Source organism: Trachemys scripta, chromosome 10 (genome assembly GCF_013100865.1).
Source record: "Trachemys scripta elegans isolate TJP31775 chromosome 10, CAS_Tse_1.0, whole genome shotgun sequence".
In the NCBI taxonomy this organism is placed as follows: domain Eukaryota; kingdom Metazoa; phylum Chordata; order Testudines; family Emydidae; genus Trachemys; species Trachemys scripta.
The window spans coordinates 76,892,727-76,907,159 of NC_048307.1; the positions used below are offsets into that span (position 1 = coordinate 76,892,727).

The 14,433-nt window shown below is 40.4% G+C and overlaps 1 protein-coding gene across 1 annotated transcript in view; it reads right to left on the bottom strand.

The window, feature by feature from the left end:
- IGF1R (insulin like growth factor 1 receptor) overlaps window positions 1-14,433 on the bottom strand; it is a 271,670-nt gene that overhangs the window by 63,792 nt on the left and 193,445 nt on the right. The gene's annotated exons all lie outside the window — the stretch shown is intronic.

The window sequence follows — 14,433 nt, forward strand, 5'->3', positions numbered from 1 at the left end:
GGCCGTGGGACATACTGGCCGCCGCTTCCCGCAGCTCCCATTGGCCTGGAGCAGCGAACCGCGGCACGTGGGAGCCGCAATCTGCCAGACCTGCGGAGGCGGCAGGTAAACAAACCGGTTCAGCCCGCCAGGGGCTTTCCCTACACTAGCGGCGTCCCAAGTTTGAGAAACACTGCTCTAGAGCAACCCTTGAAAACTTGGACACTTGTGAGGCTGCCAAACTAAATTTCATTTTCTCAGAGTTTTCAAGTTGCTCGGAGATATCTTTCTCCCAGATTTACATTAAAATATGAACCAGTGAAGTAACGAGGAAAACTGTTGAAAGCAATGTCAACGTAAGGATAACAGAAACAACTGAGGACTGGAACCCATTTGATAGCCCTGGTATTATGGTTACATTTTTGCGTGCTGACTTATTGTCTTTGAGAGGGGTTTTTTTGTGTGTTTCCAATTTGTATTTCAAATTCGTCTTTTATTGGCAACAAAAAAGCTCCCTTTAAACAACTTAATTACATTCATACAATAATACATTGCTATACTGCAGCACACATGGCTAGGTTGACCCCACTGTAGCATCCTCATGTTGCTTATGTATGCAGAATTGGATTTAATAAAGTACAGATGCTACACATCATATATGGTGGAATCATAGACTTATTATTTTCCCCCTGAAGAGAGTACATATCCACCCTATTCACAAATATCAGACTAGGAGGACATACATTTGTGAAAAGCACATTTATTTAAAAACTCATTCATCTGTAGGTGTGGGCACTGGGTTTGGAAAAAATGAACAGAAAGCAGGATCTTCAAGAGACAGTCTTACTATTGTTACATCAAAAGAAGCAGCAGCATTTATATTTATGTAACAACAACATTTTGATTACAATGTTTTATGGCCTTTTAGCCATGCTAGCTATATGCCAGAGGCTCTGTAAATAAACACAAGATAGGAAATCTGGTTTTCATTAGGTAACTGTTTTCCACTTTCTAACTTAGCTAAAAAACAGTATCAGTAACAGCAGCATAAAACAAAAGTTTCAGTAGGACTACAGTAGAGCCCAAGCAAATCAACATAAGAAACTTTAACCAAACTACATGACTAGACAGCATACAACCAGAAACACAGATAACATTGTAAGTGAACAAGGATGCCGCATCCACCCAAGAATAGATATGGAGAAATTCCCAAGATGATGTACCAGATTCTACTCCATCCTGTTTATTTCTCCTTTTTCCTCAAATCTGCTGCACATTCTGCTATGCTGTAAATTAAACTACAGTTTATTTAGAAAGAGAAAACTACATTCAACCAGCGCAGGATAGTTCAAAACTATTTTTTCCTAGAGCTTTGCACACAACATGATGTGTGAAACTTTATCTGCAAATTTTCAGTTTACAAATAAAGATGTTTTACCATATTGAAAAATGTCTGAACCCAAGAAGTAATCTCGTTCTTTGATTGTATGTACTCTGGGATAAAAGACACTATGTTTTCCAACATGTTTGTACAGAACCTACCACAATAGAGCCCAATCACAACTGGAGCCACTGGGCACAACCATAACAAACAATAATACAAAATAAAAAATTTGTTTTACAACCCCTTACACATTTCTTCAGGATTTAGACACTATATGCCAAGCCTTGGCTATGAGGGAATACATACTGTCAGCTTTAATGTACAGTTCTACTCTGAAAAGCGGGATCCCATGTTTATACTCTCAATGGTCTCTGCGTTAAATATGCTCAAGTTTACAGATTTTTTTTTCCCTAATTGCCAGACGTAAACATTTAGCCTGGGATCTGAGGGCCAAGCTGGGTTCTTTCTATTTCATGAATTAGCAGCAGTAATAACAATTCTTCAGGGAAAATTCTATCCTCACTTATTACCAGTGCAACCTCAGTCTTCAAGTTATGCCCTCTGCTTTCAATGGGTTTCCAAAGGAGAAACTAATGGGAACTTAGTAAACAATCTTGCTGTTGATGCGCAGCATCAGACAAAGCTCTAACTTGCACAACAGCTCTGCAGTGCTAACAGGAACAAACACAGTAAGAATGTATTTTAGTTGCTACACAGACAGGTAGGACTGAATACATACAGAGAGATGTGTCATTTTTACAGTCCCTTTTCAAAGTTAAAAAAAACCAGACTTCAGTACAAACGTCTCAGCAAAATGGTATTTATAATGAAATTGTTGATGGGGCCTCCGCTGCGGGGGAGCTTGTGTACACCACTATAATTAGCATAAGAAAGCTGACTATGAATGTCTCAATGGAAGGTACTCTTTAAGATGTATTACAGTGTAATTTTGGCAGAATTGAGAGAGGGAACTATGATTCTGTATATGTAATATTTCTGACTCCAGACCCAAGTATATCCCACGATAGATTCCTCTTAAAAGAAAGGACAGCGATGAAGAGATCATTATTGATAAATGATGCAAAATATTTTTAATACACCCAAATATGTATTTCTCAGGGTTACAAACCCCTCAGGAAGGTTGTTCAGAACTCTGAAATGTTGGTAACTCTGAACAAAACATTATGGTGGTTCTTTCAAAAGTTTACAACTGAACAGTGACTTAATGCAGCGTTGAAACTTTACTAAGCAGAAGAAAAATGCTGCTTTCCCTTTTTTTTTAAATAGTTTATATTTAACAGAGCACTGTACTGCATTTGCTTCTCCCCACCCCCATCTCTGCTGCTGCCTGATTGCGTACTTCCAGTTCCAAACGAGGTGTGCGGTTGACTGGTCAGTTCATAACTCTGGTGTTCATAACTCTGAGGTTCTACTGTAACTTGAACAAGGACAAAAGCCTGACGTTTCTGGAGTGGGGTAAATGCAACAGCCTTGTTAGAGACTGCTGTAAACTGTGCCTCGTTTTAATGTATATAAATATTAAGAATGTTCAGGATTATTGAAGCAGTTCTTGAAAAACCCCAGGCCATGTGGCTCATCAGCAGATGGATTCCTGTTCCACGTGGGTGCCAAAACTTAGATTTAGTGTGTTAACTAGATTGCCAGTTCACAATCCCGCTAAGAAAAAACGCCTCCATGACCAAAGTTCATCACTAGATTTATCAAAGCAGTGCCACGTGATTTTTGTTCTTAATTGGACAGACATTTACAAAAAACAAAGGCTGCTGCATAAACAGTGCAGATAAATATAGTATAAAGAGGTCTAAAATATTTCACTCCGGGGGAAAGACCTTTTTCCATTTCCTAAATTCTTCTGCCATTCATGAATAAACTAGCATATGAACAGCATTCCCCCCACATCTCATAGCTGATCCTCTGAACCTTACCAATGAAGGAGATAGCTGAAGCATGCAAAACCACACAAATTTACATGACAAAGATGTAAATAGTAACACAGGTATACAAATCTGTGTTATATTATTTTTAATCTGACAGTGTTAATTAAAAAAAAATTTTTTTTTTTTAAAAGCAACCAGATTTTCAAACTTAAAGTGACTGGGAAGAAAAACATAGTAAAATGTTAATTAAAATTGGAAGTATTTTATGATGAATTTGTCAGATGGCCAGAAAGCTACGATTCCATAACCAAGAGGACACCTTTGGCTAAAAGCCCATCCTAATTCAGTGGTGAAAAGAATGCAGCAATTAGTAACAAAAAATTACAACGATTGGGGGAAAAGAAGGAAAGGGATAGCATTCAATATTAATTGACAAGAGAATCTAAAGACATCAGGGAAAAATCCATGGGTGGCAGGATGAAGGACAATTAAAAAAAAGGAGTTTTTTTGGGGTTTTTTTGGTAAAGTATATTAGGAACAAAAACTGTAGCAATGATACAGTCCCACTAGTAGCTGGAGACGGCATAATTGTTGTTAATGATACATAAAAGGCAGAGATATTCCATAAATATTTGTGTTTTGTATTTGGAAAAAGGAGGAGGAAATACTTGCATCACATGAGGATGAAGTACTTTCCAGTCCATTAGTAACTAAGGAGAATGTAAACAACATCTGCTAAAAATAAACACTGTTAAATCAGCAGTCCCGGACACTTGCACACAAGATTACTAAAAGAGTTGGCTAAGAAGTAGTCTGACCAGCTGATATTAATTTATAATAAATATTGGAATACCAGGGAAATTAAAGATGATGGGAATAGGGTTAATGTTGTGCCAATATTTAAAAAGACCACCAGGCAGCTGGTTGAAATAAATAGTCTGAAATCAACAATGGGCAAAATAATGGAAAAGCTGATCCAGGATTCAATTGATAAGGAATTAAAGAATACGAGTATAATGTCAGTCAAAATGATTTTATGGAAAACAGGCTTTTGCAAACAACCTGATTTAATTCTTTGATGAGATTACAAGTTTAGTTGATAAATGTAACTGTGTATATGTAATATACTCATAAAAATGTAGGGGTCACATTAGACAAACAAATGAACATGAGCGCCTAGTGTGGTGCTGTGGCAAAACAAGCTAGTGGGATCCTTAAATGTCTAAACAAGGGTAGCGGGTAGAAGTAAGGAGGTAATTTTACCTCTGTATACAGCATTGGAGAGACCAATACTGTTCACAGTTCTGGTGTCCATATTTAAAAGGGGATGTGGAAAAATTCAAGAGGGTACAAAAGGGTCACAAAAATTATCTGAGGTCTGGAGAAAATGACACAATGAGAGACAAAGATCTCAATCTCTGCTGAGCTTATCAAGAAGAAGATGGAGTGATGATTTGATTAGAGTGAATAACTGCCTTCATGGGAAGGAAAATACTAGGCACTAAACAGTTCTTTAATCTAGCAGAGAAAGGCATAACATGAACCACTGGGCTGGAAACTACAGCCAGATAAAATCAAATTAGGAATAAGGCACTAATTTTAACACTGATTAACCACTGGAACAAACTACCAAGGGAAGTGTTGGATTCTCCGTCTCTTAATGTCTTCAGATCAAAACTGGATGACTTTCTGGAAGACGTGCTGTAACCAAATACAAGTTACGAGGCTCAATGCAGAGGTAACTGGGAGAAATGTAATGGTCTGTGATATACAGGAGGTCAGACTAGTTGTTCTAATGTTCCCTTCAGGCCTCTGTGAAGTACTTAAGTGATGCATTAATTTATTCTCAGCCACTTAATTGGGGTCCCTAGTGTCCAACCTCCTGTAATAGGTTTTGTTTTGTTTTAAATCATGACACCTGTTAACAGCCAGCTGCTCTGCTCCTCCTCAACTCTGAAAAGACTTCGGCAACCAATATACCTGTATGCGAACTGCTAAGCAGCCAGAACACTTCCCAAAATTGGAAAGCTTTGAAAGAGCGCGCCAATCTACTCCCCAAAAAAGCCATTCAAGGCAGAACTTTGGTACAGGACAAAACAGAAAGAATCACAGTAAATGTTTACTTCTCCGAGCCTTTCCCTTTCACTCAAAGAAATTTGAGAGAAAAGGCATTTTCAAGTTAACAAAATACATGAGATTTTCTAAAATACGGTCTAAATATTCTGATTACTATGCATATAACATGCAATTGACACCACTCAATTTAAAGTTACTTGTTCAGTGAACAACTTCTATTTACGCCTATTGGGGAATTACTTTACAGAAACCCAAGAGAAGTTATAAAACATTCTGATTTGAGGATTCACCACTCCCAACCAACACCTCCCCCCCCAAAAAAACAAAAATAAAAAACAGACGGATGCAAGGTTGGCAACTCCTCAAGAGACAGCTTAGCACACTACTCTTTAAAAAAAAAATTAAGGCAGCTCCTTTTTGGATTGTTTAGCTTTTTCAAAGTAGCAGTAAGTTCTCCGACATCCAATATCTCAAGCTTTTTGAAGTGTACACTAAGCTAAAGCTCTCAGAGATCACTTTCTGCAAGTTCTGACATCATGGCTGTTTTACAGTTTGGACAGACTAAGTGTTCTTATCATTTCCAAGACGCCATGACTTCAGCACTGCTGAAATAGAGCAATCGGGTGAATAAACAGTCAGTCACAGGGAGTGAAAACGCAGCAAGTGGAGGAAGACTGCTTGGCAAATGCAGGCCCTAGCCTCTGCCAAGGCTGGCCTCATGCCAGCTGCACGCAGGACAGCAAAAGTTTGCCAACTGTAGGATAAGTATTTTTTTAAAGATTCTTTCTCTCCTTGTAAAATGATATTCAATCCTTCCTTTCTTTTCTCTCTCTCTTTTTTTTTTTTATAAATCCATCAAAGTATTGTTGCATAAAGAACAAGAGCGTCGTTTTGAACAGGGACTGAGGAGGAAAGAACATTCTATCCCAGGCAACCGTTGTAAAGATTATCTGTCAAAATTTATCAGTCAAGACAGGTAGTTTTTGAATGTTAATTCCTATAAATGACAGGGTTTAAAAAAAACCAGCATTAACTTTAGAGAGCATTTCAAAGAAAAACTGGCTTTTAAATGTAGCAAAGAGAGCACCCGGGAGACATTCTTGCCTTTTACCTGGTGTGGTGATAGCTAACGGGAGATGACAGAGACATTACCCAGAAAACCCACTTCCAGTGATTCACAACCAGGGCTGAATCTCAAATCTAGCATGTAAATAAGTAGATATACTCATTATATACACACAATAATATGTTCCAGCATCAAAACACTGGTACAGCATCTCCAGAAGATGCAATATTTTTGCTTTAAATAGCAACGCAAGATGATCATCTGGTTACAGCAACACACTTTTTGCCTTGTTACTTTTTTTCCCCTTCACCAAAGTAACTAAACCAGACACTTGTCTCAGGAAAAATCCACAGAAAGGGAAATGTCACAACACCAGGCACCCATATGCTGAACAGCTTCCTTTCCTTTCTGATAAGTAAGGCACAATTCGACACTCTCTGAAATTACCTGCCAACATCTATTTAAAGGTTTCTCTCAAAACCATATTGTTATTATGAATTATGAGTGATTACATCCTCCCTCTTCAAATTCCCAGTTTGCATACAACCGTCTCCACTTGCAAAATATTTGGAAAGGTCCCTACAAACTCTAGGCCAAGTAGTAAGATGAGGGCATTCAGTCTACAGCCTGTGAGTTATATTTGACTCAGCTTCATTCCACTGAGAACCATATGTTTCCATGTTTATGTTCTAGATGTTACCAGCCTGATTTTATCCTACAAACCTTTCTAAGGATTTTCAAACTATTCTGAAGTTGTCCCAGGCAGAACTTTCCTCCTCCTGCACCAGTTTCAGTTCAGTATAACTACATCCAGTTGGCTTCTATGCAAGGTTGTTTTGTCAGAGTTATAATGTGCCCTATGACTAGAATAAAGCTTGTATACGCATGGAAACTTCTGGAATCTGCACAAATGATCAACCTCTGAGCAGAAGCTATCTGAAATAAGAACACATTCACATTCCCTTTAAAAATCAAATATTCAAAAACAGTAAGCATGCTGGAAACCTGAACACCCTTTATGGCCAACAGCAAAACCATATTAAAAATTATTTGGGTTGCCCCTGTAGCCTAATGGAAGTGCTCAGATGCAATTATAGATTCCAGTTTCTCTTTCCCTATATAAAAGACGTGGAAGAGGAACTGGATATAGGGTTAAAAAATTTCTAGTATCTAGGGTGACCAGATAGCAAGTGTAAAAAATTGGGATGGGGTGGGGGGTAATCGATGCTTATATAAGAAAAAGCCCCCAAAATCAGGACTGTCCCTCTAAAATCGGGACATTTGGTCACTCTACTAGCATCACTCAACAATAAGATTTTTTCTTTAAAAGAGCCCCAGTTTTCTCTTTGACTACAAGTATGGCATCCATGAATCGAGGCCAATGATGTAGAGAGGAAATGTGCATTACCTGGAATTCCATTCATTAGCATGAACATGTTGCTGGAACTGCTGCAAAGATACATACACCACCCTGCACAATGTCACTCATAGTTATCCTAAATGATAGTATCTTCCCTTCCCCTCTCAGTAATTTTTAGTAATAAAGGTAACTTCAATGGGGTGCAGTCATCAGATAATCATGCCTTTGAGTAATTGGAGGCTGTTTGCTATGGCTCATAACCCCAGAAAAGTACAAATGCCTCACAAAAACAATATCCTTCATCTTGCCTAAAAATAAAGGACTGTTAGCTCTGTAAAAAACACCACAAGTCTCTCAATTAAACATCGATTTCCACTAGCAGAATGACTGTGATGGCTCTCTGTTAGCTTGCTTTTCTAGCAGACTCTAGTTCCTCACCACAAACCCACATCAAACCTGCTAGATGGGAAAGGCATCAGGCTCCCAAGCTACAGTAAGAAATGGCATGTGCCCGTTAATCCCATTTTATTTTGTCTGAGTGACCAGGGTATTCAGGCACACTAGCCGGCATAATAAACCTACCAACCCCTTGGGAATTCTGCAAGTGAGGCATTCGCAGTTGTTACAAAGTTCCAAGAGCAGTATGGCAACTCAGCTCATATTTACAAATTGAAACAAACTGAAATCTAAGTGATGAAAATACCTGTTACAGGACAGTCTGAAGAAACCAGTATGTCGCACAGTTGCTCAATTTCCCCCTAAATATGTTATACCCAGTGACCACCTTGGTACAAACAACTCTTCTTAACGAAAACAGGCAGCATGAGTTGCGCTCTCTTTCAAAACAGTTTATGTTGCCCAATAAGGCTCACACTGGCATTGCTGCAGCTGGCATTTGAGAGAGAGAGAGGGAAAAAACTAGTCACTTCCCATGCCAGGACAAATCAGTACCCCACACAAAACAGAACCAAGGCACATACGCAAGCACATACTGGGTTTCCTCGCCAATTCTACTCTATCTACAATACAGGGAAACAAGTTAGTTGGGAATGTTTTATGTTGACTGCTACACTGCTCTATAAGCATTTCCTCCACAAGGAAGAGTGAAATTTCCTACTGAAAAGGTGAGCCAGAAGAATAACCAAGACATCAGCATGGATGAAAACAGGACTTTGTACAGACAGAAACAATACACTTAACCTCACGGGAAAGCTGCTCACAATTCCATTATTTAAAATCTACTAATAACCCTAAAGAAACATCTGAAATTCCAGAACTGACTCAGAATGGGAGGCTCACTCCCAGATACACTATAGACATGCCTCAACGGTGCAAGGGGGAAAAAAAGACTACAGCAAAACAGCTCTAAACTGAACTAAAGCTGAAGGGTTCATGAGGAAAAAAGGATTCAATCTAGTGGGATCTAAGTTGCAAGCAATATATATTTGTGGGGTTCTACTTTTCTGAAGTAAAGATTTCTTACTTTTTTCCAAACGCTGCAGGTGGCAAGAGACACAATATTTCATGAATATATAGCAAGCGAACAGAATATAAATCAGTCACCAGCTGGCAAAATCCCAGCTGGAGGGAGGATACCACTCTCATTCCAGATTTATTTTAAAGGAGGAAGAGGGCTTTGATAACATTATCAAACTGACCTAAATTATGTAGTTCTTTTGATGCTAGGAAGAAAAAAAAGAAATGTTATATTGTAGAGAAAAGGTCACCAACTCTGAGACTCTCTCTACTGCTTTCATTTCAGAGCATTCACTGCATTCATGAACAAGAGTAAGATACGCTAATGGACTTAATCTTTATGGAACTAAGTGACATAAATGAAGTTTGATACAATTTAGAAAGTGACAGATTTCCTCTGGGGGGAAAACCAGGAATAATGCCAACTACTGTATAAGTGAGAGAACTTTCAATAAAACTACAGGTGTATATACACCATAACGGTGTATATGTTACAAAGATTTTATTGTCATGCAACTGAGATAGCCACACTGATAACGAGTGATGAAGGCAGTCCTGTTCATTGGTGGGTGATGAGGACTAAGGACAATACAGAGTAGCAGAAAATAATAGTAGTCAAAGTTGTTTTAGGTCCCACTGACACAGCAACCTTTTTTTTTTTTTTAAACCAGGCCACTAGTTTTACTAGTGGAACAGCTGGTAAAAAGCAGGCTTGATATCTCAGAGTTACCAAATAAGTTATCTTCAAAATGAGATGCAAGATATGTAAGACCTAGAGAGAATATCAAGGAGAGAGAAAATACTGAAGTAGTGTTATTAAAAATACTGTCTCACTGCCTCATGGGAGTTGTAATTTGGGTACCATATGCACCTATTCTCCTTTTTTGGGATGGGAACTCCACTTGGACTACCTCTCCCATAATGCACCATGGTCAGGGATCTTATGGCATGCCTCCCTCCCCTCCCTCATCATAAGGGGAGAAACTGATGTATCATGAGAGATTTAGCCTGGCCAGAGAGCCAATCCAAAGAGGAGAATGGGCATATAAAGCACCCAAACTACAACTCCCATGATGCGCTGCAGTGTCATAATGAATCAAAATATTTCAGTTTATGATAGTTCACCGAAATATAAAACATTTCTCTGTGGATTTTTTTTTTCTTTGACAAAATGAAAAAAGTTTGTCAAAAATTTTCACAGTAAAAATCTTACTTTTCAACTAGCTCTAATTACCACCTCAAAACTGGAGCTGCCTTTGATGGGTGTGGGGGGAACACTTGATCTTTTTGCTGCTGACCCAGTCCATCACCCTGAAGGAATGGTCTCTGCAGAAACAGAGGTCAAAATCATGGAAGACTACAAAAGTTAGGGAGGAGATGTGGTGGAAATACAAGATAGGCCTCAACTTGTCCCTTGACCTAACCACTAGATAACATTGCCTCATTCAGGGGCTATATTTAGACAACTGTATCTGTAGAAATTTCTTCTCTATATAGGATAAAAGCACTGCAGATCTTCTGCAACGCTGACTACACAATTAAATATGAGGAAGGATGCCACCCTTTTCTATTGTCACCACCCAGAAGATGCAAGTGTGTATAATAGAGTCACACTAAATATATAATACACAAACTACATATGCATGCACACAAGCGCGCGCACGCACACACACACCCCTTGGGTATATATTGCATCTTACTACGTAGATCCACATACATAAGCTTTTGAGGAAACGAAGAGGGGAAAAAAACATTTCTACTGTGATTTTAAAACCATAGCATTCTTTTTGGCTTCCTAAATCCCTTCCTGTATTGAGGATTCACCACCAGATTAGGGAGAACCAGACAGAATTTTTGATGGCAAACGAAGGACAGTTGTGCTGTATCTGACAGGAAATCTACTCTGCAGCACAGCTAATGCAGCAACGCTCACTGGCTGCTGTGAGGCCAGCAAAGGCATCAGATGGTGTTTACAAAAGAAAAGAAAAAGGAATTTGTATTTTGAAAGTCGATACTTACACTAAAAATAACAAAACATTTTCCTCTGTGTTTTCAAGCAAGAGCTTCATGCTTGTCTTTTTCCCTCCAGTACCTTTTTTGTTATATCAAGTCGCACTGACATAAACGTTATACCATCCATGGCAGATACTTACATGTCTCAAAAAAGAATATTCTTTCCACATACTAAAAAAAATTATACAGAGTTATTTTAAATTCAGAACTGTTTGTATATTCCTTATAAGTTTATAAAACTCTCACTGTCCTTCCATGACTAACGAAAGTGGAATTGAGAGAGTATTCTATATTTATAACTCGTCTGGTTGCTCATGCTTATGGCCCTATTTCCACTCACTGTTACTGTACACAGAGCTATGTGAGGTATTGTGGGTTCCCAAACTTCACTGATTTCCTAACAAGGCAGGCCTGTGTCCCGGAGGAACAAACTGGGGGCTGTTTCATCCAAGTGGAGTTCAAATTCAGAGGGAGAGGCCCTGAGTTTTGTGGTTTTGGCAGCTCCTCTTAAAACTGGTATTAGAGACCATTTCTGGGCAATTACATGCCTAACTGGTGTTGGACTATGTATCAATGCTACTGATACATCATCTACAGTACAGACACATTTACAACCCAACACTGTACAGCTGTTGCTACACACTTCACCTTTTCATATTTATTTTAGCAAAGCAGCTTCAATGCTTCATCAAGCAGATTTCTCAGTAAGTGAAATTTAACGAACACCAAAATACTGGATAAAACCAGAAGTCGCTTTAAAAGATTCACAGGCCTTTCAAAACACAACACAACTTACATGGCCCTCATCACCGTAGCATCTGGGCTCCTCACAGTTTATGAATTTTTAACCCTCAACATACCCTTGTAAGGTAGGGAAGTATTATCCTCATTTTACCGATGAGAAACTAAGGGTAGATTAAGTGACTTGCCCAAAGTCACACGGGACCGTAGTTGAGCTGGGAAGTGAATTCACATCTTGAGCCCCAGCACATTGTTCTATACTTTAGACCAGTGGTTCAAAACTTTTTTTCATATGTGGACCTCTAGAAAATGTCAAATGGTGGTTCGGACCCCTTTGGACACCTATTGTCTGTATATGTGGTTGAATTCTGTTCGGACAGTTTTCAGTCTAAGACTTTCGCGAACCCCTTAGACATAGTTCACGGACCGCAGGCTGAGAACCACTGCATTAGACCATCTTTCCTACTAGTTGAAAGCTAAGGGAATTGTGTAGTTATCAATACTGTAATAATCCCTTCCTCCTTTTATTACTCCTGGGGAAATTCTGCACTTGCGCAGTGGTAATGTCCGCTGCAGAATAATTGATTCTGATGGGGAGGTGAAGGAAAGCTGCAATTACATCTTTTGCTCACCAGGGGCTGATGTGGCGCTGGAAGAGAGGGCACCTTCTCACCGGCTGATGTAGCCAGCAATGGAGAGAGAGGGGACAGAGGCTGCCTTTCCTCACAGCACCCAGTCCCCAGGGCCAGGAGAGGAGGGACAGAATAGGGGGGGTAGGGTGGACAGATCGGGGTCACACAGACTGGGGTTCAGAAGGGCTAGTGGGGGAGAACAGACGCTAGTGGGGTGAAAACATTGAGCCAGGGGCCGAATGGGAGTGGGGGTCTGTGTTCCCTATAAGCTGCGCGGTTGGGCAGCTGCCCAGAAGAGAGTTAAGCACCACGCAGTTGACTGGCAGAGCCGGGCACATCCAGCAGCATGTGTTCAGGTGCCCCTCCTCCCCGCTGCTTTGCAGCCGCGTTTGTTCCTGAAACTGCTCCCGGGACCCTCTTGCTGGCTGTGCTGGGGGGGGGGAGGGAGAAGGGTGCTGATGTCAGAGTGTCCCCCTCCCCCATACCTCTGTACCCCATCTCCACAGAGCAGGGTAGAGAGGACAGGACTCGCAGCAGCTCTGAGGTCTGAAAAAACCTTCGTGTGAGTGAGTGCCTTAAAGGGACAGTGCACGGTCTCTCAGAGACTTTCCCAGCAGCCAGCACACAATCTCTCTCTCTCTTACACACACACACTCTCCTCATCCTCCCCCATCTCCACAGAGTGGGGGAGGGGGGACATGGTGTAGAAGGAGGAGAGCTTTCAATGAGTGCCTTAAAGAGACAGCGCACAGCATCTCAGAAACTTCCCCAGCAGTCAGCACACACAGTCTCTGTATGTCTGTCTCTTTCTCTTACACACACACACACACACACACACACACACACACAGAGTTGTTGTTACTTCTTCGTACTTCCTGCAATGCACATATATTCTCTGTCATTTTATTCTCTCAAAGTCTGTTATTTTAGTGTTTTGACTGGTCTATGCATTTCATAATTTTTATTTCTCTCTTACACTTGCATTTAATTTTGTGAGTAGTGAGTTCTAAAATGCCTAACTTGTCTTGGCTGGAGTAATTATCCCTATTGGTAATTTTTGTAAAAATATATATTATATCTAGTTTTATTTTTACTGGTGGTGTACATCCGCACAGTACGTTGGTGCACATAACAAAATGTATTCTGCACATGGGTGGAAAAAAAATAGAGGGAACATTGGTGGGGGTGCAGGGACACATGCCGACAGGGGCAGTTATGCCTGACTGAATGGGAGAGGGTAGGGGTTAACCAATCCTTCCTCCCTCCCCCCAAAAAACCTGTTCCATACTTCTCCCAACAACCCTCCAGGTTCACTTCCAAGCTGCTTCCCAGAAATTATTTCCCTCTCCCTCGACTCCTCCATTACCCATCTCCCCCAAGCCTTGCACTGCTTCCGAGGGGTGTGGGAAATAGATTTCTGCATTGTAGTTTAAACAAATTATTAGTTAGAGTTCTATATAGGGGTCGTCAACCTTTGGCCGATCGCGGCTCCCACTGGCTGCAGTTCGCTGCTCCAGGCCAATGGGGGCAGCAGGAAGTGGCGCAAGTCAAGAGATGTGCTGGCCACCGCCCCCATTGGTCTGAGATGGCGAACCGCGGCCAGTGGGAGCCGCGATCGGCCGAACCTGCGGACGCGGCAGGTAAACAAACTGGTCGGGCTCGCCAGGGTGCTTACCCTAGCGAGCCACATGCCAAAGGTTGCTGACCCCGTTCTATATTAATATGCCTAGTAATGAATCTATTTGTCTAAAAACATTTCCTGAATCTTTTTTGTTGTCTATATTGTTAAAGACACTTGCAGAGAGGTA